Source organism: Parasteatoda tepidariorum, chromosome 5 (genome assembly GCF_982258835.1).
Source record: "Parasteatoda tepidariorum strain Cologne lab strain chromosome 5, Ptep-v5.0, whole genome shotgun sequence".
Lineage (NCBI taxonomy): Eukaryota > Metazoa > Arthropoda > Arachnida > Araneae > Theridiidae > Parasteatoda > Parasteatoda tepidariorum.
The window spans coordinates 13,752,743-13,775,395 of NC_141759.1; the positions used below are offsets into that span (position 1 = coordinate 13,752,743).

Consider the following 22,653-nt stretch of genomic DNA (forward strand, 5'->3'; position numbering starts at 1 on the left):
TATGAATGTTTCAAGCTCTTTGCTTGAATAACTAAAAAGGAATCAAAAATAAATTGAGCAGCTTGCTCTAAACTGTGTTTGTTTGATTTTGGAGTTGTTCAGAATTGTATCAGCATGAGTAAACGTTATTTTCAGAAAGGTTGATGAAATTATTTGTTTTGATAGTTATGATATGAGGCGTCGGAGGTGAAATGTGCAGCTATTGGTCTGTAGTTTTTATCTTTGATATAATTTTCAAATTTAAAGATTTCATTAAAATTTGCTGCTTTACATTCTATGGCTTTATCGAAAAAATCTGCGTTTAGCTTGTATATATGCTGTGATAGAGTTGGTATTTTTAGGTCTGCATGTATATTGGTATTCCGGATGAACCATCTTGCACAGGTTATTTTTCTAAGGATCTTGTTTTGGCATTGGTTTAATTTCTTCAGTAGATGTTGAGGTATCGTTGTCCAGGCAGGTGAGGCATAGGTAAGTATTGGGCGGATCATTGCTGTATATAGTAGCTTCTTTAGTTTAAGTGACATATTCTGATTATATATTAATGGTTGTATGGCTATTATTGCTGCATTTGCTTTATCTATTGTGCTTTTGATGTGATCATTCCAGGTGAGTTTGCTATTGATTATAAGGCCAAGATAATTTGCATTTTTAACTATTGGTATTGGTATGTTGAACATTTTTGGTTGAAGTTGTGGAAGTATTTTAATTCTTCTTTTTTGTATAATTAATATTTGTGATTTTCCAGCATCTACTGCAGTTTTCCATTTTAAGCACCAGTCTTCTATTTCGTCTATATGGTCTTGTAGTTTTTGAAGAGCATGATTTGGGTTTCTGGATTTAATAATAATACCGGTATCGTCTGCGTAATAGGCTGCTATGCTGTTATAATCGGCTTTGTTTATAGGAAAATCATAAGTGTATAATATGTATAATATCGGTCCCAGAATGCTGCCCTGTGGTACTCCGGCTGCATTATACAATAAATCTTAGAAGATTAAAATATATATTATTTATAATTAATATTTTGGTGTGGTAGATAAAGAATTCCTTTTTAATGCTTTAATGTGAGAATATTGATTGAGGTACCTGAATAGCGGCGCTAGCCTATTCATCTGAGATTATAGTGCCAAATTCAACCGACGAATGCGGTTGAATGACTTATATACATAACAGTAAAATGTGTGATATATACAACAAAAAAAATATTTCATTAATAATTAATAAGATGCAAGTGCGATTTCTTCTGTAAAGTTTTTTTTTTTCCAATGGCAGGCACTGAATTTGAATCTTTGCCTATACTATGCCAGAATTGTTGCTCATTTCGCGTTACCCAGTGGGCACCTGTGAATTTAAGTCACGGAGGCGAGCAACATTACCCACGCCACACTGCCACAAACCCGTTTATAGGGTGGGCCACATTCACACATCATACACACAACAGAGGACAGCACAAAGAGAGAGAGAAACATCCATGCCCAGAGCGGGATTCGAACCCGCAGCCTATGGCTTCGCAGTCAGGCACGCTAACCGCTCGGCCACCTGGCCGGCCTCTTCTGTAAAGTAAGTTTCAACAAAAAGCATACAAATAAAAGAATGGTAACCGTTTCTTTATTAATATATTTGTAAGTATGTATATATCAATCAACTATATCATTTGACCATTATCAATATATTTGTATATATATTAATAATAGTAATGTAAGTAAAATTTAAAATTTTCCGGATCATACTAAGCACTTATAGGCCAAACTGTAAAATTTTATACGTTTTGCAATTTTTTTACAGTGATAATTAACTACTTTATAAAAGGTAAACGCCATAGCTGATATCTTTATCTTATTTATCAGACTAAGCTTCTTATAATGTCACTTGCATCCTTCATCCTTTTGCAACTTGATTTTCGAATTCCATATTATTTGTTTCTAGATTCATGGATTCATCTCCGCAAAAGCATCCTCAGTACGCTTATTTACCATTTGGCGAAGGACCAAGAAACTGTTTGGGGATGAGATTCGCTGTGACGGAGATCAAGTTATCTATGGCAAACATATAGCTTCATTACAGAATCAAAACTCATTCAACAACAAAAAATCAATGTTTTTTTTGATTCAATGCCACTATCCATATAATATATATATATATATATATATATATATATATATATATATATATATATATATATATATATATATAATATATATATATATATATATATATATATATATATATATATATATATATATATATATATATATATATATATATATATATATATATATATACATATCAAATTCCATATAAATATAAAATTCCAAGTTGCCTGTCACAACGAAAGGAATATTTGACGAAAAATATTTTAAGATTGAATGAAATAATTTATTACCCTTCATGAGAGAACTTAGAGGATCAACAGAGAAGGAGAAAAACCAAAAACCTTAAAAATGAAATAACTTACTAAATATCCCCTAGTGAAAGCACCAGGAAAGAAATTGCAATCAAACCATCTAAAACAGTGGTTTCCAACTGGCGGCCCGCGGGCCGCATCCGGCCCGCGAAGCCTGTTGTCGTGGCCCGAGAACTAAAATATATTAGAAGTCATTTTTTGCGAACAATTTTTGTAAAATATCTATAGGGGTTTAAAATACTTTTCTTTCGTTAAAAAAGCCTAATTTTTTCGTTTCTGTGAAATTTAACATACCATCGGCGCAAAATAATTTATTTCTCAGGTTTTGCATCCAGGAAAATATTTATTCAAATACGAAAATAATCGTGTATTTTGCTAAATAATCTACCTCTAATTTTAATTTGTAATTCAATACGTTTGTTTTATACAATTTGATAAGAATTTGGCAGTAATATTTAATGTTCCTTCAAACATAAATGTGTCCTATATAAAATTTTGATTAAGTTGCGGCCCGCCATTTGCCTAGTGTTTTTAATTGTGGCCCCCGGCCTCATTTAAGTTGGAAACCCCTGATCTAAAAGATGGAAATCGTAAAAAGAAATTAAAGCGCACCTCTACATCCACTTTAATTTACATTGAGAAGTTCACATAATTCAATCCCTGCTATTTTAAATATGCAGGGAATTGATCTTCAATTTTGATCATGCATGTTCATACCCTCCAACTTATGAGGATTTTGAAAATAATTCTTTCTAGTGGTAGCGAACGAAAGTAGAAATTTTTAGAAGCAAATGGATCTCTCATAAAACTTTTATCAGAACTTAAGAATCTAGCCATATGGCCTGCACTTTTATAAGTAATAGTGGACAAGTTACGCTAAAATTAATTTTTTTTAAATATTAAGACATTAATTTTGCTACCGTCTGAAAAGAAGATTTCTGAAGCTACGGAAATTCCGTAGCAGTTGGAGGGTATGCATGTTTGAAATATTGATAAAATATGTTACATTTTATCTAATAATATCTGATTCTAAATCTGGTAACCAGGCCTGAAAGCGAGACGGAAAAGAGAAAATGCTGGTAGTAGAACTATTTCAATATTATTATAATATTCGGGAGGAGTAAATCTGTTTTTAGCAATAAGCAAATCATGGGTGTTAATATTTTCTCGGGGAAGAAGTAATTCAATATATAAATTGTATCCGTAAAAAAATTTGGTAGCTATGGATATTTTATTATTCCCGAAAGAAAGTTGAAAACGGAAATTTATTTGTTACCAGTTTTTACTCTTTCCCGTCTTGATATATGGGGACTTTCTGGCTTGCTGGTAACAGTATTATTTTATATTAAAATAAAAAAAATATTTATACTTTGTTAACTTTTCATTAAAATGAAAGTTTTGTCTCTTCGCAAATGTTGTTTTAAGTTATCTGTGAATCGTGAAAAAATTATTGTTGTTGAGTTGAAATGTGAAAAATTTATTTTTAAACATACGATTTATACTTAATTTACTTTTTTTTAAATTTATTTATTTAGGTCATGTAGAGTAGCATCAGCAGATTACACTGGGATATGGTGACAAAGGGGATGAATATACTTATTCCACTTTACGCAATGCATTATGAAGCCGAATAATTTCCAGATCCTGAAATATTTAATCCCTAAAGGTAAAACATGCATAACAATTTTCTTGGTGGAGAATGCTATGTATAAAGATGCTATGAAAATGTAAATAATCGGAACTGTGGTTACCGTTTGTGTTGTGTAGTTGTTTCACCTCGTTTAAGTAAATTCAATGGAAATTGAACACTGGTGCATGAAACTTGATTTTTTTCAAAAAGGAGTAGATTTCGGACTCTTACGTTTCATTCCATATGCTCCCGTACGTATGATTTGACGCATGCGTCAATTCTTGCAAAATGCACTTGCTCCTGGATAGGACTGGGCGATATTAGAAATTATATATCGTGATATATCGTCAGTTTTGCATCGCGATATAGCGATGTATCGCGATATAGTATTTTTGAATTTCATTTACTTTAAGGCACAGAAAGTCAGATTTCTATCAAGACTTCATACGCATATTGATTTAAATCAATTTATAAATTTGAAAATATATATATTTTGCTAAAGAAAGATATTAAATAAATTGACAAAGATGTACAAATCTTACTTAAAATATTTATTGAAAAAATGTGTGTAGATACAGAATGAAATATTTGCACTTCTTTATCGTTTATAAGGTATAAGCAGTCTTAATTTAAGTTAACCCTTAAAACACCCTTAATGAAAAAAAATATTGTTATTAAACAAAAGCTGATTTTAAAATTTCAAAATATATTTTAATTAAAATAAAAGTTAGATTGACTAAAAGCCGAAGTTTAAAATTAAAAATGTTCGAATTTTAAACTAAAAAGTAAACATAAGAATTGTATAATTTCTCAGTTTAAAAATAAAAAGGGAATTTTATAAAGATATCTAGCTGAATTTATTGAAAGAAAATTTAAAAAATTAAAAAAAAAGTTTGTTAAGAAATTCATTATACACTTAAAACAAAGTGTTAAAAATATTTTTTTTTTTTTAAAAAAAAGAAGCTTTTTTTAACAAATCAATATTTGCTTGTACTATTATGCGTAAATAATTACAGAATTATTAAGTTCGATCGTAATGTTCAAATTCTTAATAAAGAAGTAAACACAAGTTTTGTTATATTTTCTAAAAATGATCACGCAAATAACAAAAGATTTCTTAGTTTAAAAATAAAAAAATAAATAAAAGTGAAATTTATCAATATATTTACCTAACAGCATAGGAACAAAATTTAAAAAATAAGTTCGTTAAAAAATTATTTGTATGCTTAAAACAAAGAGCTAAATAAATTTTAGAAAAAAAATGCTTCTTAAACACTATTTTTATTATTATTTCATATAAATAATTAAATTAAATTAAATAATGAACGAACGAAAAACAAAGTAAGGCAAAGTTTCTTAATTAAATTCTTAAAAATAGAAACAAAAGAATTGTGATATTCGGTAATATATTTAGCTAATTAACTAATAATATAAAACGAAAATTAAAAAAAAATAATGATTTTACTCTCTAATAAAACGAAGTAGTAATTGATAAAAAAAAAAGAAATGAATAAAATTCGCAAACTTTTCAAATTCTTTTGAACAAATAAAGTTTATTGACTTATGTCCAAAAAATAAGTTTTGTTTTAACTTTATTTCTAAAAATAAAAACAACTCAAGATTTATAAATTTAAAATCAGTAATAGAAGCTCATTAAATTATTAGAAGTTTTATCCGAAAGGTTTTTAATAAATTAAAAGAAAGTAAAAAAATAACCTAACAAATTTATTTACTTTGTAATTTAATTCCTTATGGGTGCCTTAAATTAGATTTCCGATAATTTTCACATTTAAAAATATAAAAAAAGTTTTGTCAGAAAATAAATAAAAAACTTATCTAATTAATGAAGAAACTTTTCTTTATAAATTCTTTTCAATAATAGATTGCGTTCAGAACAAGGTTACGACGGCGATCACGAAGTTAATCCCATTGAAAATAATCTACAAGAAACGATTTCAAATCGCGAAGGTGCAAAAACGAACATGTGATATAACGATATAAAGTCTCAAAAGTGATTCTGATTCTACCGCTCATCAGTCAAGGCCGTCTCAACATAACGAAACAATATCGTCTTCCACAGCGCGAGTTGGCATCGGAACGTAAGAGAAAGTCCTTGCGTGTATCGCTATATCGCTATATCGTTATATCGTCTTCTTCACTCGACGGCTTAAATCAGTTTTCAGATGCATCGCTTGGAATGAAAGTTGCTGTATCGGTTTGCCGATATAGGCGTTAAATCGATATGTCGCGATACATCGATTTATAGCCCAGTCCTACTCCTGGATATAAGTTTTATACTTTTCTAGGAAAAAAGTATAAAACTTATATGAATGAAAAAGAGATTTTTAAAAATTCCTTAATTTAAAAAGCACTAACGTTGTGAAATATTTTCTTTACTTCGACCACAAATCCAAAGCAAACATTTACAATGGAACGTGGATATTATGGAAGTTAAATTTTTTATAACTAAATGGTATAATTAAAGTAAATATATTATCTAATTTCAAGTAAGCAAAAATTTTTTAGTTTCTTAAGGACCTGTTATAATTCGACGACCAAAATTTTAAACTATGGCCCATAATATTTTTTTTAAAACTTAAATCAACCGATTGTTGTAACATCTCATGATTCATTTTAAAATTTTGTAATAACGAGTCCTTCATTTCATTTTTCTTGATCTATTTGTAACATGGTCATTATGCTAATTTGAAGGAAGGTTTAAATAAATTAACAAAATATTATAACAGAAAAGGGCAGAGTGCTTTTGACTTTCTAAAACCAAGCCAACACTATGGAACGGTTTAGTAAGATTTCATAAAACGCGTGCTTCAAATCTTACGCATGGAAGCGTATGAAATATAACCCTCATATTTCAAAACATTCCCCCTCATATCTTCAAAGCATGTCGTAAGAGAGCAAAGCGGTTTTCAGATTTGAAATCAGCATATCAAACTACTTTATAAAAGGTAAATGCCATAGCGGATATTTTTATCTTGTTTATCTGAGTAAGCTTCTTACAATGTTACTTGCATCCTTCATCCTTTTAGAACATGATTTTCGAATTCCATTTCATTTGTTTCAAGACTTATGGATTCATCTCCGCAAAAGCATCCTCAGTACGCTTATTTACCATTTGGCAAAGGACCAAGAAACTGTTTGAGGATGAGATTCGCTCTGATAGAAATCAAATTATGCATCGCAAACATATTGCATCATTACAGAATCAAAACTCATTCAACAACAAAAGTAAATAACCTTTAATTTTACTAATTGATTTTTATAGATTCTTAAAAGAAATATTATAGTCAGTCACCTTTTTTTTTGCAGGTGCCATTGGAGTACAGGAAGTCATTGTAAAGGAATTGGTTCAGAAAAAAGACATTAATTCACCACAGACTTTAATTCGCCAATTTCTAAAAATGCATCGGAAGTTACGTGACGCAATGTTTCTTTAGGTTATACAATGCAGTGTTTTGAAGGGTAACGTATTTCAAAGGTTCTCTTTATTGTAGAAGTTCTTAACTTAATTAATTTGGGAATTTGTTAAAATTTCCAAGAACGTAGTAGCTTACTTTAGCTCTTTCATTTGGGAAATGTTAGCACTAGTAGCAGCTAAAATTCTGTATGGTGGAAAATTTTATGTTTAGCCAGCCCTTGTAAATTGTTTGTTTCAAAAGCAACACTGCAAAGGGGCCGTTCAAATGGTACGTACATCCAGAAGTAGGGAGGGAGGGGATTTGCTATTTTGTACGGTTTTGAACGATGGGGAGGGGGGAGGTATTATACAAAGTACGTACATTATAAGCATAAACCAAATTTAAATTTGACTTTTTCCTACACATGTATTATGCATATGTTTGTTCTTAGCGTTGAATTACACCGTTTACTAAGGATATATTCTCAAAATGTACTCATTGCATCTACCAGCTGAAGTTTTCACTGGCTGATGTATTATTTAATTATCGTATTTATTTACACGGGAGGCAGATTCTGAAGAGAATAAAACTTATATTAATTATAATTAATATTTTGCTGTGGTAGATAAAGAAATTTTGTTTCCCTTTTTTAATGCTTCAATGTGAGTGTATTGATCGAGGTACCTGACTTGGGCATTAGCCTAATTATCTGAGATTAAATAACCAAATTCAACGGGCGAATGCGGCCGAATGATTAACATACAGAACAGTTATATGTGTGATATATACACACACACATAAAAAAAGAAAGATTTGAATAATAATTGATAAGATACAAGTGTGATTAGAAGAAATCTGAATAACAGAAAAAATAAGCTATTTGCATAGTCGAAAAAATAAATATATGCAAAATTTACAACGGCATGAGTAAAAACAAAATCGAAAAACATGTATATACATATTTACAGCGGAGTGAAGAATAGATGATGTAGATATTAATCGGAGGAGAGAGTATTAGTTGGGATAGATTACATGACCTCTCCCCCCCCCCATAATGAGCTTCGCGGGTACAAAGAGGAGTAATTCCATCTAGAGCAGTGTTTCTTAACCTTTTTGATATAATGGACCACTTTTAAAATTTTTTAAGAAGTCACTGACCACTCCTCTGTGAAAAAAAAATAATTGCAAGAAACATCAATGATTAGAAAACATTTAATTTTATTATTTTAATAGTATACAAAATTTTTATAAATAAAATTTTTAATGAGATGTTTGTTGCTGCTTCTCCTTAATTAATAAATTTAATTGGGGGATGGTAGTCGACAAAGCAACGTGTATATCATGTTCAACATTCAATCGATTTCGATGTTATATTTTTATATTCACAAGTGTGGAAAATCCCGCTTCGCAAAGATACACTGTAGCAATCGGAATTATAGCTGCCACACTTCGCTTTACAAGCAATGGGTAGGCTTCCATACATTTTAAAATCCCATACATTAGTCCATACATTAGTCAGCGGACCCCCAAAATATAACTCATGGACATCTTAGGGGTTCATGAACCACAGGTAAAGAAACCCTGATCTAGAGGAATGTAAAGAAAATATATATTCTTTTCTCCAATCTGAAGTAAATTTCAACAAAAAGCATACAAATAAAAGAATGGCAACCGTTTCTTTATTCATATACTTGTAAGTATATATCAATTAACTATGATCGATATATATGAGGGAGAATAATAATATTAGTAAAAATAAAATTTTCCGGAGCATACTGAGCAGTTACAGGCAAAACAGTAAAATTGTATGCGCTTTGCAATTTTTTTTACAGTGATAATTCAGAAACAGCGTAAAAGCATCAAAAATTGAACATTATCGTTAATATTCAAAACTATTGATTACTCCATAGCATGATTTTCTATCTTATGTAAATATTATCAACAGCGTCGGTATTGCAAGTCATGGTGGATCAGGGGATAGAGCGCTAACCTTTCAATGGAGTTACCTGAATCCCAGTAACGGCTTGTCGATGCGAATTTCGCATCCGGCTTGCACCGACCACAGTGCTAACGTAAAATATTCTGAGTTGTAGATGGATCATGGGTTGGAATCCCGATGCAGCAAGTTTGATCAAAAAGTCGTCCACGAAGGCAAATTTCTCCCAATGCTTGATGAAGGAGTTCCCTTGTCTTCTGGATTGGGTTCTAAATTGCAAGATTACGGAGTTGAACATTGATACTCACTAACTGTTGAGATACTCACTAACTCAACAATTGTGTCTGCTGTTCAACAACGTTTATAACATGTAATAAAAGTTATCTAATTCATACAAAACATGAATTTTCTTTTGCCAATTAGGAAAAATATCAACCTAGGCATAGTTTACAATTACAAATGCACTGAAGAAATAACTACTGTGATTCCATGGTTTTAGCTGATGTAAATCATAAGAAAGGAATAGTGTCTAATTTTTTTCATCTCTTTCTCTTTTCAATTACTTAAAAATTTTCACTGAATTGACAGTTCAAGGGGAAAAAATTTTTCTTTACGTAATCAATAAATATTTTAAATTTCTTTAAAAAATTTTTTATTCATAATGATTAGCGGTTTAGAAAAAGTGTCAGTTTGCGAAAATCAGAGAAAGGAATACCGTGCAATGAATAATACATCTCATGGGGGTTATTGTCAAGTGGCACTGCCCTGTGTGCATTTAACCGGTACTGAGAACATTGATGTTTCTCCTAATCTATTTTCAGTAGATATTCAAATATCGAATAAATATGATAACATCAACGAATAAATTTATATCAAATCGGATATAAATATTTCGGACATTCACCAAATCGACTATGTAATAATCGACATTCATTTGATTTCGGTTATTCACTGTAGCATATATATATATAGTTGTAGTTCCTTAGCTGTTTTTCCAGTTTAAAAAAAAAATATTTTCCCAATCTTCGGTGGTTAATTTATGTGTTCTATTTCAAATAACTCTTGTTTTCATCATTCATGACTGGTGTTGAGAATATATCGGCTTTTACCACCGAATATATTGATTCAAATGAAGCTATATTTCTTCAAAAAATGTGCTAATTTATAATGAAATAAACGGTAGGAGAGAGAAATTCAAGGAAAGTATGAAAATTCCAGCTTCTAAACCACTTAAAGACAAAATGGTATATTAAAATTAATTTATTACTACGACTAAAATTTTTCAAGGATCGCGGGAACCCTAAAAAAGTTCACTGTAAGAATTCAATATGAACTTATAGTTCTTATTCTGTGGTGATAGGAAAAATGTTTTTATTTTATTCTTGCGTATTTTAAAACATTTTTCATGAAAAAAAACTTATTTTTGCTACATTGTTTACTCTTATTTATAAAATTTAGCATCTTTTTTTTTATGCTTTTTATGAAAATTCAGTACAGATTTACCATTTTCCTAACATTTCCGATGAACATGGATGGTTATGAATTTCATTAATAAACTCTATTATTTGTTGATAATTCACTTAATTCTCAAAAACATCAAAATTTCAATACTTTTATGAGTACAAACTAATATGAGCTAAATTTTTGACCCAAAATTCAATTTTTACACATTATATAAGAATTGTTAATCTCCATTGTGACGTTTCTTATTCCCCAGACTGATATATGAATGCGCTGTTAATCTAAATTTTACGGAAATTGGGAAATGGTGCTATTCCAGAAAAGAAGATTATGGACTCCGTTGTGCCAGAAACTTTGAGAATGTATCCTCCTGCTTCAATGTAAGTGGTTTCATTAACCTTTTCGGGACAGACGAGTCATAAATGTATTCTTACGGAATCAGAATCAGGATAATAAAAAATAGAAAACGGTTGCTTAAATTTGGGTATGGCTAATTTGACAGACTTACTTTTGCTTTCACTTTAAATCTAACACATCCAATCCTAGTGTGTTAATAGTGTAACTATAAAATTTTGAATTGCAACTAAGTAGTGGGTAATTAAATAAAGCAAACTATTATTACCCCGCTAACAAATAAACTGCTATAATAATAGTTTGGTTACTTTTATCTTTTTCCCCCTGATTATCGACACCCTGAGAATGCATATGTGACTCGCCCATCTCGAAGATATCATTATACCAGACCTGCCTACTACTACGCTTTTTGTGAAATATTTAATAGAGTGGTAGACATTTAAAAACCAAAGCTTTCAGATTTTTATTTTATTTACCAACATTTGAAACGCCTCCCCACTGAGGACCTGGAAGGAAGTGGCGTTGCATATGAACTTTTAAACCATTTATATGTAGTCGTGTGGAAGATAAATCAAATGATTAAAAAATAATATATTAAACTTAAACTTAGGTACCACTAGAATAAATTTTTACAAAAAGTGTTGAGAGTTGGCAGCCCCACATCACTGTGTTATAACAACGGCTTCACCTGGTGCAGCTCAGTAAATTTGCGTCACAAGCAGATTACTTACGATTTGTTACACGAGGCCTTAAAACCTTATTATATTAAGGTTTAATATACTTAATAATATTAAACATTAATATATTTGCCCTAAATATATTACCAAAGGTATATATTAAACAGTATTAGGTATAAACAATCCCTGCCCAAATTCTTAGACGCACTATAAGATTCTATGTAAATTCTTAATTATCAGGTAATACTCTATACCTTTATCGTTTATTACGCGACTGAAACCGGTTTGCAGTTACTTATGTTCATGTATCAGTTGGTTAATATTGTAATGCAATACTATAAAAATTAATACAAATAAGAGATATATACAAAATCTCCTGTAAAAACCGATTACTTGTATGTTTAAACATAAAAGTTTGGCATATAAACTCGTGCAAAACATATTATTAAATAACATCAGTGCGTCTAATAATTTGGTCTAATTATTATAATAAACTAATGTAATACTTAATATAATAATTATTCCATATTTCTATAATATATCGTCTAATTTTATCAATTGATGCACGAACGTAAGCAAGTGAAGTAACCGCCTTTGGCGACCAGATTCGGTGAAATTTCTAAACAATCTTTAACAATATATAAACTTTAATGGTAACCAAGCATTTTAAGAAGAAATTAAATAAGTATATTACCTTTTATGAGCGAGCTAAAATGATCAACAGAGAAGGAGAAAACCATAAAAATGAAATAACATACTAAATATCCCCTTGTGAAAGCACTAAAGGGAAATAGCAATCAGACCATCTAAAAGAAGGAAATCTTAAAAAGAAATTAAAGTGTGCCTGGCTCATACTCTCATATTCTCATACTCTCATATTCAAACTGATTTTATTCAACTATTCATACTCTTGTGGAAGAAACGAGAATTAACATTTCTTCTATAACTTATAAAGTATTTTGAGGCAATTATTAGGACTACAATAAAGTTATATTCATGAAAACAAGAGCCTCATTTTATAGAATGTTGCAGAGAATTTAACTCAATGGTAATGTTGAAAGAGCATATATATCGGAAAGAGCATGTGCATAAATGTTTAAACTTATGAAGAAACTATCCAACAAAACTAAACGGTACATCAGATATACACATATTGAAGGGTATAAATCCTCTTTCACTTATTTTCATTGTAAAATTGGGCGCATTTCTTCTCAGCCAGAATTTTCCCTTGCATCTAATACTTTTCAATTTAACTCGATCCTAATAATTACACTGGGAAACAAATTTATTGTTGCATTCATATACAAGTACTTAATCTTACGTAATTCGAAGTTCCATTTTACTAGGGATTGTACTTCCCGCGTTTGACGGTTTGTCATTAAGCATTCCGTTAAATGTTTGGTAGTTGTACATAAAATATCATTTAGAACTAATATCATAATAATCATAAGGCACTTTGTCGGTCAATTTTAGGCATTCTATATAAAGCTATAAAAATCCAGATTTCATGTATTGGTAAAAAAGAATTCCTGCAAAAATATCAGTACATGGAGGTTGAGGATCCCAAATGTCTCCTTTGTGGTCAACTGTCATTGTGAAAAGCCGCCGCTGAGAATTGAATCGCATATCTTCGCAATCTCTGCAAACCACTGATCCCTCACGGCTTCATATATATATTTGCAATATATATGTTACTCAAAATAAAAGATTTAAGGCATTCAAACTGTGGTTTATCTATGATATTCTACACGCACAAATCAAATTAATGCTTTATTTGCACTAAAAACGCGTTATCACTAAAGAGTGTCCTCATCCAATTGTAACGAAATCCAAGCAATTATTCGATTTTAAAACTGCTAGCATTTGGAGTATATGCCGAGTCAAGTTCTATGTCTTAAATTTTGCCACTGATTAAGAATAAACTCACGTAATGTACTCATTGCATCTACCAGCTCAAGTCTTCACTGGCGGATGTATTATTTATTTTCAGCTTTGATTTAAAATACGCAAGGGCAATCTAGTAACTTCTAATTTGTAATTCATTAAACCTCAGAATATGAAAATGTATGTACATTATAATTAATATTTTGGTGCGGTAGATAAACAACTTTCGTTTTCCTTTTCTTACTTTACATTATTTTCAAAAATATGGCACCTGGGGCAAGCAGCGGCCCCTATCCCATACACCTTGAAATTTAAAAAGAATTTGAAGTAATAACATTTTGAATTGACCAGTCGATGTGGTAGCTAATACAAACGCTTTGCTTGAGTAAATATAACATTTGAATACCTGATTCATCGAATCTAATTTGACACATATTGACATAGATAAGTATAAACATAATTTGAAATATGTATACATAAGTTGACATAAATAAATATTAGCATAAATTGATACATATTTCATAAATTAAATTTCTATATTTAATTGGCACACGTTAATTTATGACATACAGTGAAAGTCTGAAATTTAGAGTTCAATGTTGATGGGAAAAGGAATTGGGAAATAAAATAATCACTGAGCTAGAGAGGTCTCTCCTATGATCCTCTGTAAATAGCTTCTTCATTTTTTAGAAGGTCTTGGAGCTCTTTCACAAGTGATACGAGTCTGTGTGCTAATTTAACTGGTGTGGAAGCAACAGTACGAGGGCCCTTCGTGCTGACAAAGAATAAACTCTCATAATGTTCTCGTTATATCCCAGCAAAAACATAAGTTCTGGCCATCTTCGAAATTACTGACGGTACTGATTGAAAAGTGAAGGTGCAAATTACTGTCAGCTGGGTTGATTGCTGGGCCACCCTATGAACTTTTGCCAACATTGTAGGAAGTGTTGGGCCTGTACATTACAAACAGCCGCATTCCGTCAGTCTGAATCTACCCAATGGGCCACCAAGTTAAAGTTGTCTGCTGCCGCCAGTGAAGCGGTCGAGCGAGTAACGACTGTAACTGTGAATTTATTGTTTAGAAAAAGAAGCACGTTGGATTCTTATAATTTTCAAAAAAGGTAAGGTTTTATTTTTTTCTATTACATTGAAGTTATTATTTTAATCATTTTTGATTTACTATTGTTCAAATATGTTTACGACGTGCAGATTTCGGTTTACATAGAACCGCGTTTGAAGTGCTGTTTTGGCGCTATGTTTTAGATTGGCAATCATCTTTATTCAATTAATACATCATAATTAACACCTTTCTAAGATAGAATAATAAAAAATATTAAATTTAATTCAATGAAAATGTACAGACAAATGTTTTGAATGTTTTATCAACACCAAGATCGCCGCCAAATTTTTAGCGACAATCGAGCAGTAGCACGCCAAAAACAAATATAAATTCTGTTGTATGATGACTCTTTAAGTGCAATTCATAATATGTTGTAGCATATGATATAAATCAGGTTTATCTAAGTATATTATGAAAATAGGTTTGTATAATAATCAAGAATTTTCATTAAAACTTATTTCTTTATGTTAAATAATATTTAGATTTTAGTTAACTAATTGCTGTTAGTAATATTAAAAATTGTTTCTGTTATATGTATTTCATTTTAATGAAATTTTTGAGCTAAATTCAAGTGTAAAAATAGGTAAAGATTTAATAATTTATACTAAATAGTTTAAATTAAGATGAAAAATTTATTTGTACATGTTAATATAAATAATTGCGAAGAATCGTGCTGTGAATTCTTAAACAACCTAAAAAAAATATAGATTATGGAAAGTTTTTTAGCACGCAGTTGCTCATACTTAATTGTATATTGGCTAACCCCACTTATACAAGAAAAAAATATTACAAAATTCTTTTAAATTTTGAAATCAATGTTAAGTTACTTCATAATTTTTGTTAAGAGTTAAGTGAATAATGTTTTTATTGTGAATTTCAAGTTAATATTCATATAAAATAATGCCCGATTTATATAGGGATTACAAAAATATATAAAAGTTCAATACAATATGAAAACAAAATTCATACTCAATAAAAATAACAAACAACTCTTTTTCTATTAGTTTTAAAAATGTTAGAAAACCTGTTAGCGCTCTCCATGAATTTCTATAGGTTTTCTTATTTCTTGCTGTGTTTATTATTAATTTAATGAACTCGCACTCGTATTGGTAACATGCGATCAAAATTTCTACTTTTCGACTAGTTAGAGTACTAAAATCTACAGGAGCTCTGTACTTGTTGACAATTTAAATTACAATCATTTCCTGACCGCTATAGACAGAATATAATACCATTTTATTTACAAGTACAACTTCTTAAAAGGATGTTTGACCACTTTCGAAGTAGCCGAGGTGCTTCAAATTTAACTTGTATTCTATTGAGAAAACAAGTTATAACTGCTTCCAAATCACTGAAAGCTAAATTTATAATAATTTTTTGCAGAGAATCTTTCAGTGGAAATAAAAGTTTTTCAATTAACTCCTTGAAAGATTTTCAATGCTAACCTTATATTTTGTGATCCTAGAGCCGAACTTAGAAAATTTTGTTGTTTTATTGTTGACAATTCTGTTAAGAAAATTTCCTGACCTACAAGTTATTTTTCTCATTCTAATTTCTGAAAAATATTATTCTAATTTTCATTCAAACGTTTTGAGTGCCCGTTGTGTAATGCTTTTTAAATTTTTGCTGAAAGTTAAGCAAAAATTTTTTTACTGTATATCTCAAGTTAATATTCACATGAAAGTAAGACCTTTTTTTTTCTTTTACCTCTTTAAATGTTAGAAAACCTGTGCCAGTCCTCCATGAATTTCTGTAAGTTTTATTACTTAATGTATTTATTATTTATTGAATTATCTCGCTTTCATGTTTGTAACAATGGTAACTTGCAATTGAAATTTCTACTATTTTCCAACTGAGTGAAGTACTGCGTCTCTGTTCTCATCAACTTCACTTTCCAAGTAGCTGAAGTGCTCCAAATTCAACTCTTATTCCATTGACAACTTACATCTTATCACTTAAAGGATTTTTTTTTTTCTTAAACTAAATATCAAATCCTTATATTGAGCTTTGTATGGAAGTGCTAGACTAATATAATTATTAATAATAGTTTATTAGACACAATATGCTTTAATATTAGATTCCATTGAACACTAATTTAAACGTAAATTTACGAGTAGTTTGAAACACGGCTTAACGAAAAAAATCTAGCCGCTTTTTTTTATTGATAATTTTCTTATTTTATTTTCATAATCTGTTTTGGCTTGAGCAAAATAGTTGTTGTTTGCCTGTCAGTCTGACCACAGCAAAGTGAGGGTTTAAACACACATATTTTAAATTATTGTACTAGGGGGCGAACCATATGGAAACGACAAAAATTTGATTATAATCAATTTGAAAAGTTTTTTTCAAAATAAATTAAATTTCAAAGATGACTTTAATGTGAAACTGTTCTATTTTACATAAATTAAATTGAGAAAAGCAACTATTACCAACCAATTCCCCTGATACAAATTTTTAAATTTATTAATAGTTAAAATGATTTATCAATTAACTTATTTTTTTTTCATCATCTGCAGAATCTTTGATGTGCATAAATAATTTAATATTATTTTGAGAAGTAATATTTTAATTATTATTATTTGAATTATGATTTTAAAGAAGGATTAAGGACATTTTAATGTATTAAGCGAATTCATTTATAAAGTACAGTGAATTCTCACTTATGCACCAGTCTTTGGGACCAAGAGAAAAAGTGTATAAGATTTAAAAAACAGTAAGTTCATGCAAATAAGAAAAGCTTCAGATTCAGCAAAAGCTAAATTTACAATAATTTTTTGCCGAGAATCTATTAGTGGGAATAAAAAAATAAATTTCAATTAACTCTTAGGAAGATTTTCAATGCTAACCTTATATTTTGTGTTTTTTTTTATTGTTGACAATTCTGTTAATAAAATTTCCTGGTCGAAAAGTTATTTTTCTCATTCTAAATTTCCTGACCTACAAGTTATTTTTCTCATTCTAATTTCTAAAAAATATTTTAATTTTTATTTAATCTTTCTGGGTGTCCATTGGGTAATACTTTTTAAATTTCTGCTAAGAGTTTACCGTAAAATATTTTTACTGTATACAAGGTAATATTTACATAAAAATATGACCTTTTTTTTTCCTGTTAGCTTTTCAACCTGTGCCAGTCCACCATGAATTTCAGTAAGTTTTTTAACTTTTATCATATGCAGAATCTTGGATGTACATAATTAATTTAATATTAGGTACTTTGAGAAGTAGTATTTTAATTATTATTACTTGAATTATGATTTTAAAGAAGAATTAGGGACATTTTAATGTATAAAGCAAATTTATTTATAAAGTGCAGTGAATTCTCCCTTATGCATCAGTTTTTGGGACCAAGAGAAAAAGTGTATAAGATTTTAAAAACAGTAAGTTCATGCACATAAGAAAAGCTTCAGATTCAGCGAAAGCTAAATTTACAATAATTTTTTGTGGAGAATCTTTAAGTGGAAATAAAAAAATAAATTTCAATTAACTCTTTGGAAGATTTTAAACGCTGACCTTATATTTTGTGATCCTAGAGGCGAACTTAGAAAATTTTGTTGTTTTATTGATGACGATTCTGTTAATAAAATTTCGTAGCCTGCAAGTTATTTTTCTCATTCAAATTTCTAAAAAATATTATTCTAATTTTTACTTAATCTTTCTGGGTGTCCGTTGTATAATGTTTTTTAAATTTCTGCTAAAAGGTTACTGAAAAAATTTTTTACTGTATATCTCAAGTTAATATTTACATAAAAATAAGACCCTTTTTTTCCCTTTTAGCTCTTCAAATGTTGGTAAACCTGTGCCAGTCCACCATGAATTTCTGTAAGTTTTATTACTTTTATCATCTGCAGAATCTTTGATGTGCATAAATAATTTATTATTTTGAGAAGTATTATTTTAATTATTATTATTTGAATTATGATTTTAAAGAAGGATTAGGGACATTTTAATGTATTAAGCGAATTCATTTATAAAATACAGTGAATTCTCATTATGCTTCAGTCTTTGGGACCAAGAGAAAAAGTCCATAAGATTTTAAAAACAGTAAGTTCATACAAATAAGAAAAGCTAGATAGAAAAGTTTCAATAGCTGAATAAAACTACAAATAGTCGTGAATAGCGGCTAAACCTTCTAATTGTTTTTAATGATTTCGAGTAATGTTTTTGTCATCTCTGTTTTCGCGTAAACTGAGTAATAGTAATCGCTATAGCTTTACATTCCTTGACCAAAAACTAACATTTTAATTGGTGGTGGGAAAGACACTGCTAGATAAATTTTGAAAGCATATGGGTGGTTTCAATGTGGGTGGTGTGATAGATAAGACACCTTATTCAAATTCATATAAAAAAATGTCTTCCTAGAAACAATAAAGGTGAAAAAAATCCCATAGGGAAGAAAAATGAACTGTATTACTAGATCCAGTAACTTATTTCCTTTTATCTGTAACGAAGATTGTTTATTTGCTTTAAACTGAAAACTTTTTCTAAAAAATGGGATTATTTTTTTCTATTTAAACAAAAAATAAAATCAAAATTTTAGACTTTTAAAAAAAAATTGTGTGCTGAATTGAAATATTTATTTTCTGAATGATGCATAAAGAATTATAATTATTATTATTTTCCTATATAATGATCAAGGGCCTTTGAAAACCTTTGTATATATGCAAAAGGCACATAAAAGAGGTGGCGCAGAAGTGATTGGTCACTGTATGTAGTTTTATATTTTAATAATGGTTATTAATTTTCATTTTAATCGTTCACTTCCCTATTCAATGAAAAAAAGTGTTATATTTATAAATTTTATTGATGTATATAAAATATTTTTTTAAAAATTTTATTAAGTACAGTAAGATTTTGATTGTGAAAACACAATCATATTTAAAAACCTACCTTGTTAACATAGCTTAAAAACGTGTAGGTTAAAGAGAAGAAAAAAAAGTAACGACAAAGTACTGATTTGAAGCATCTAAACTAACCTGTACAATATTGAATGCCTTCTAAGACATTATTTGGTAGAAAAAATTTTTGCGATAAGAACAATTTTTTAGTCCAAGCAAATAAAATGCCCCGTAAAAGTTAAAAAAAATTCTTAATAAAATGTGTAAGTAAATTTAATTTATGGTAACTAAGAAATAATGTTAATAACACCTACATTTCACTTATTTATCTATTCTTCAATAGTACAAAATATTTTTATTTGGCAAAAATATATACACCTACCTTTTTAAAAACAAAAAAGTTTTCTTGAAACAGAAGTTTAAAATGTAAACACATTAGGAATCTCTAAACTAACATTTAAGTGCGACAGAAGCAAAAAGATTATAGAAATCTTACGATTTTATGAGTTAAACGAGATGAAAAACATCAGAACCAGTTTAATTGCATATTGAAATGTTGAAGTTTTTAAAGATTCTTTTTTAACTTTCCGCCCTATAAACGGGTTGTGGTTGTGTGACGTGGGCGACCCTGCTTCACCACAGGTGCCCACTGGGTAACGAGAAGAAAGTAGTAGTTCTGGCATTCCTGTGGCCAATGGGACAACCCCCCAATGCCTGCAATTTAAAAAAAAAAGGGAAAAAAGTCTATAATAAGGAAACGCCCATTGTAACGCTCCTGTCCTTGGGCAATCAAACAGGTTTAAATGTTTTCAGTCTAATTTTTCTCTGAATTATTCATTAGATTTAAATAAGTTTTGTTTCTTTTTATTTGTGGCCCATAATGTGTGTATCCTATTACAGAGTTTATTTGCTAGAATTCGAAAAGTATATGTTGAAAGTGGTTAATGTGCAACTCCTGCTATTCTAATCTACAGAAAATGACAACTAATTTTTCTGTATCAAATAAAAATGCAGTGTACCTCCTCGAGAAGGGCCAACCGTCCTCACTGCCCTTTGACGACACTGTCTGATAATATTCCTTTTAAAAAATTTAATGTGTAAATGATGATTACACACTTTTAAAATTATTCGTGTTAATAAGTTTGATTCAGATACCATTACAAATATTTACTTTGTTAATTCTCAACTGGTTAAATTTTTAAAAGATTTTTTTAGTATCAATAAGTTTATTAAAAGATTTTTTAAAAAAATTTGAAATGAATATTTTTTTTAAAAATATGTACCTTTCAATATTTATTTTTAATTAATCGTTTATTAGTTAATAGTTTAAATTATGGAAAAAGCCTTCAAGTTTAACAATATTTTTTTCTATTGCACAATGTTTTCTATTGCACAATGATTTTCTATTAGCATGTTTTTTTTCTTTGTAAGCTACAAATTTTTCTCATTTTGATAATGGGTGAGAACTACTTTTTGAAATATACATGTAAAATAGTATGTATAGGATGGTAATTTTACAGTCGTTAAGAATCGAATTCAGCTGTTACATAATAGTACACATTTTGTTAACTATTTACGGTGTTAATTAAAAGCCCTTTAAAAACTTGGTGTACCCTTTTTTTTTAGGAAGCACTTTTCCCTTTTTTATTCCTAGGCATAGTAATGGAGTATTTAACAAATATTTTTTGTTAAAAGAAGGAACTAAATTAATAAAAAAATTTGAAGAAAAGAAATTTCATCAGAGATGTAAACAATGTTATTAATATTTATGTAAACTTTTCATTTTTTGTCTTACATCTATACCAGTTATATAAAGACATTACGGAAATCGTGACATTGGTCAAATCTGTCGTTATTCTTATCTAGTTCTTGTGTTTTTTATATGAGGAAAATATTAATTTCACAAAGCATCACCATTAAAGTAATTTAAGAATTTATTGATTTATAAAGTTATTACAGAATTGTAAAATTATCTGCCTTTTTAACTAGCAAATTTTGAGCAACCTTTTTTCATATGGTTTCAATTCTGGTTTCAATTCAATACATATTATTGTTTTGATGCCTATTTTAATATGAAAAATGTTGTAAATTTTGAAATTTTTTTTGTCAAGGGTATACAATTAAAAATTTAATCATAAAAGTAAAGCGAAAAAGAAATACTATTGATACATTCGTGCATGTAAGTAATATATATTTAAAAGTAATTTTTCTTCTATACCTTTCCTTGAAACAATAATTTACATTAGAATATCATAATTGTTTTAAATATTAAATGCAATAAAATTGAGCACCATAAAATTAATGAAGAAAAAACTGCATGTTTTTTAAAATTAAATATTTTCTGAGAAAAGGTGAGCACAAAATTAAACACCCTGAATAACTTTTCATTTAACAGTTAGATTTTCATGTACTAGTTGTCAATCTTAATGGGTTCGTGAGTCAATATTCAATAATTTCATTCAGAAAGGAATTTTATGTTCAAAATCTTTCTAAATTATAAGACAGGTGTATGTTTTGCATGGTGTTACTAATTTGAAGACTAATTTGATGAGTCAAAATTTATCAATGAAATGATAAAAGCAAAAACTTTTCGATAGAAATTTTAGTTTTAAAAGCTCATTTTCACAAAAATACTTATGTTTTTAAAATATACGATTTGCATAATTTTTATTTTATTATCCTCTCTTTCAGGAGAACTCTTCTGTGCTATTCCAAGTGATTCTATGTAGACAAAGATATGATTTCTCTGTTGTTTTTATTATTTTTAAAATTAAATTGAAATTTGTGTAATATTTGTATTGATTAAGGTTATGTCTTTGTATTTATATGTCTTTGTATAATAAAATGTTTGCAAGAGACAATGTTGATTATTCATTTAACTAATTTCAGGGTACATTCAATTCATTACACAACTGGCTACATTAGTACATTTT

The 22,653-nt window shown here is 29.1% G+C and overlaps 2 protein-coding genes and 2 long non-coding RNA genes across 6 annotated transcripts in view; 3 read left to right on the forward strand and 1 right to left on the reverse strand.

Annotated features, from left to right (window-relative positions):
• Positions 1–22,653, forward strand: part of LOC147808582 (cytochrome P450 6B6-like) — a 188,368-nt gene that overhangs the window by 102,263 nt on the left and 63,452 nt on the right. The window lies entirely within an intron of this gene.
• The window catches only part of LOC139426392 (cytochrome P450 3A19-like), a 251,399-nt gene that overhangs the window by 83,832 nt on the left and 144,914 nt on the right, over positions 1–22,653 (reverse strand).
• LOC147808583 (uncharacterized) overlaps positions 7,241–22,653 on the forward strand; it is a 305,187-nt gene continuing 289,774 nt past the window's right edge. The window contains exon 1 of the long non-coding RNA XR_015433626.1: positions 7,241–7,283. This is a non-coding gene — a long non-coding RNA (uncharacterized LOC147808583). The remainder of the gene's footprint in view (positions 7,284–22,653) is intronic.
• Positions 14,573–22,581, forward strand: LOC147808584 (uncharacterized). Of its 4 annotated transcripts, XR_015433617.1 has the most exons (5): positions 14,573–14,886; positions 16,608–16,637; positions 17,999–18,032; positions 18,660–18,704; positions 22,412–22,581. It is a non-coding gene; the product is annotated as an uncharacterized LOC147808584 (long non-coding RNA). The 4 variants fall into 4 exon arrangements; XR_015433618.1 differs by lacking the exon at positions 16,608–16,637; XR_015433619.1 differs by lacking the exons at positions 14,573–14,886; positions 16,608–16,637 and adding an exon at positions 15,145–15,306.